The following is a 4,138-nucleotide window of genomic DNA, read 5'->3' on the forward strand; positions in this document are numbered from 1 at the left end:
TATATATATATATGAATCAACATCAGCAGTATGCATCTCCCCCAGCTTATTAGAGTCAAGCTGCATCATATGCTCGTCACATTAAATCGGGAGAGAATGTCTTATGCATGTAGGTGGATGCGAGAATGTGTGTGCGTGCGTTGTTTTGCGTGTGCATAGCACACGTGTGTTTGTCCTTCCTCTATTCCACATAGACAAACAGGAATGAGGAACTCATGGCCAGTCAGAGGCTGATTCAGATCCCAGTGGCTCTCCGGAGAACATCTGGGGTCATCATCTCCTGCTGTCTCATACTTCACCTGCTCTCCTTATCGCTTCCTGTAGTTTCTGTGACTTATGGCGTGCAGAGTTTAAAAGCTGCACAACGGTTTGGAATCATCTCAACAACAGCTTACTGTCTGAAAACGGAGAAGCATTTTTTGATGCACTTTTTCTGAAACTGTGTAATGATCCAAATGAGCCAAAGAACAATGCATTGAGATTAAGATAAGACTTCAGATCAGAAAGCCTGCTCTATATGACTGTGGGTGGGGTGAGAAGGGGGAAGCATGATTTAGGCAACATAATAAGCAAAAGTGTAAGAGTGCAGCCTTTCTTATCTTCGTCTCTCTCTCTCTCTCTTTCCTTTAAATATTGTGATATCTCAGTTTCCCCCAAGCTCCTTGTCTTCCTCGATTCTTGCATATGGCAGACTTTGTGACAGTAATTTAAATTTAAAACACATGAGGGGAAATCCTAGCCCGCGCTGCTCTTTAATGGGCCGTCATGGGATTGGAGTATGCAGAGAATGATTGAATTTTGTGAGAAGGCCAGGAACGATCAAGTCTCGCCTGACGTTATGCAATCGACCATTCCCCTCTCACAACGCGACGTCTGGTAAAACCTAGCAGGAGGAAAAGGGAGGAGGGGATTGGATAAGGGTTGGAAACCTCAACGTCTAGACCAAAAAAGAGAAAAACATTTTTTCTTCTAAACGACTCAAGACTTCATAAAAGAGAAACTTGCCTATCATACACACACACACACACACACACACACACACACACACACACGCACACACACACACACACACACACACATGTATATTTATATATATATATATGTATAAAGCCAAACAAGATGTGATGGGCCACATCAAAAGCAGAGATGGATTGCTTTCAATGGTTGTAAATGAGTCTTTTTACACTGTAATGCATGACATCCTATATTTCCTGACAGATGGAAACATGTGGATCCCATACAAAGCCTGCCACACTGTTTTATTTATATGATTGTGTCATGTCTGTTTTCTGCCTTTCTCTCCTCACCTGCTTGGCTCACTTTGACAATGTCAAGGCAGAAATTCAACAGACTCTGAGGCACTGATATTGCTGCACTGTCCAAGCTTTCACACCCTCTGAGTAAGATTAAACCCCTGCTATATATCCTCTCAGTGAAGCAGGAGAGGCTACCTTTCCCGTTAAGTCCATTATATTCAAATAGGCGGGGCCTTTGCTTTCTTTATCTTTTTCTTTTTTCTTCTACGCAAACAAGACAAAGTAATCAAAAGTTAAAAGCAAACACTCAAGGAGGCACTTAGCAAAAAAGAGAAAGCTTTTATGATAAAACATTCATATACAGTGCAGGAGACAGGTAATCTTTGAGGATGATAGGGTTGTCTTGTGGTCAGTTTCTGTATAGTATTGCTTAGGGAGTCTTGTAGATGAATGCTCCTAATAACATCCCTGCCCACCCATCAGCTACCAGAGAATGCAGGCAGAGCAGCTAATACCTGAGTGTATTTCTTCAGGGGTGTGAAGTATGCCTTAAAGAGCTGTTGGAGGCAGCAGTAAAGTAGGGTTCATTACCTTGACAGACTGATGACAGCTACAGTAAGAATGGCTGAGGTGCACGCACACACATATAAAGGCTCAGTAATGTGCTATCAGTGATGCTGTGCTATGCACAGTAGAATTTTGCATAAATGATGCCCGAGATGCTACAGTCAGTACTGCTTTCACTGAGATGTGGTGATGAGCAAGTCATTGAAAAGTACTCTGTGGTAAATATGCTAGGTTTGCATTTGAAAAGGTTTTAGTGGCCAAAGAGTTTATTTTATTTATTTTGTCGCTGAACGTTGGGTGAGTACAGTATATTGACATCACATCTACCAGCAGGCAAGGAGATTAGCCATAGTAAATACTGGAAACAGGAAAGCAGAATAGTTCTTATCCTAGCAAAACAGCATGATCACGAACATCACAAATTAACACAGTAAAACAACTTTTTCTTATTTTCATTTCAGTGACTTTTAAGGCACAAGAAGCTTTGGAGAGGGTGAGGCTGTTTACTAGGAGTGCACTCGCACAATCGAGGGTACTCCTGTAGCCGGTCCCAAGCCTGAATAAGTGGAGAGGATTGCGTCAGGAAGGGCATCCGGCATAAAATCTTTGCCAACTCAAACATGTGGATCATCAAGAAAGAGATTTCATTGGGAGTTACCAGGATGGACAAGATTAGAAACAAGAACATCAGAGGGACACCTCAGGTTAGAGAGGCAATGCTGAGTTATTTGAGAGGAGGGATGGTGGCTAGCTCTCTTATTGTTAAGCCCAGCTTAGAGCCTTACCAGATTACTACACAGATATTAGCAGCTGAAGCCAGACTAATACCTGCTTAAATTCTCCAACTTGTAGGTACTAGTTTGAATTCAGAGTTATATTCCAAGATCTAAACATACATCCCTAAAAACTCTTTAAAATATCTTTAAGAACGTTCATATCATCTAAAATACTTCAGTTTTTTAAAATATTTTTAAGATCTTCTGTTATTGTTCTCAGTCTTTAGGTTAATTAAACTCAACTGGTTCTGATGGTAACTTTTAATGTTAGTTTAGGGAGCAGTTTAAATTCATATTCACAGATGACAAAGAATTTGTGGCAAGACTTTTACTGATAATTTTATGTTGGGTTTTAAAACTTTATAAGTATAAAAAACAACAACAACAAACGAATTAATAAATAACTAAAGAAGCAAACTCACAGTCCATCGTTTCGGGAAGTCAGATCGCAGGGGTTGCATCTGGGGTCAGCTTTAGGTCACTCTGGGCATCCATTAGTGGCCTTATTTAGAGTCTTATTCCTTTAAGAGGAGTGATTGGCCAGCAAAGACAAAGAATCATTACCTTTGCCCGCCCCCTCCCTGCCAGCAGTCAATAATGAGGGATCATTAAAATGAATAGATGGACATTCCCCTTTTCTCCGGATCCTTATTGCAAAATCAGTGTCAGGGGAAATGAAGATTGAGCTTGGAGAAGGCGTCTAAAAGCCTCACAGTGATTGTCGTGAACTCATCTGCAGTGCCAGGCTCCTTTATCTACTGTAAGAGTCTGCACCTGCCTGAACTCCTGACTAGCAAGGGCTTTTACTGTAGCCCATTAAGAGCATCCCTAATGCGCGCTACAGCGTACTTCAACATAAACATTCTGCATATGTACCGAAACATTTACAGCAAACAAGACAAGAATGATTGCTTTGGATGTCTTGAGGCTTTTTTTTTCTCGTCCACGAAGAAGACAGAGCTCTCAGAGTGAACTACAAATGTGATATTAAACACTTCGACTTTGATGCGGAGGATAAAGTGATCATGTGATGCGATCATATAAACAGACACTTAAAGACAATTCTCACTTTTCACATGTCTTAAACTCAAGCATCTGTCCCGTCGCTGAATTTTATAAATCCTTGCACAACACTTCATGCATCACAAGAGTGAGCGCAAATCAAGCTGAATGATTACAGATGGAAAATAAAAGAAGGCACAGGATTTTTCCAGGCCCCATCTGGTTGCCTTTCTGGGCAACCTCTTAAAATGTCTTTTAAAAAGGTGATTTGTCTGTGGATCCGCAATAATGTGATCGTGTCAGCGTGTCTTCTGCTGATCCTGTCACATGTTGAAACCATCCCATAAAAACTGGGTTTGTGTACACCTGTGGAGCTGGCCGGCCCCGGCTCACACACATGTAAACATGTGCCGAAATCCACACACACACACACACATGGTCCTTATCTTCCTCCTTTATCATCCTAAAGGTAACTGATGAGAAGGTCTGTTTATAGTCATCTGACATATGTTTCAAACGAATAAAAGCGAAAAAAGT

This window comes from Pundamilia nyererei, unplaced genomic scaffold (assembly GCF_000239375.1).
Source record: "Pundamilia nyererei isolate P.nyererei 1_Seehausen unplaced genomic scaffold, PunNye1.0 scaffold00129, whole genome shotgun sequence".
In the NCBI taxonomy this organism is placed as follows: domain Eukaryota; kingdom Metazoa; phylum Chordata; class Actinopteri; order Cichliformes; family Cichlidae; genus Pundamilia; species Pundamilia nyererei.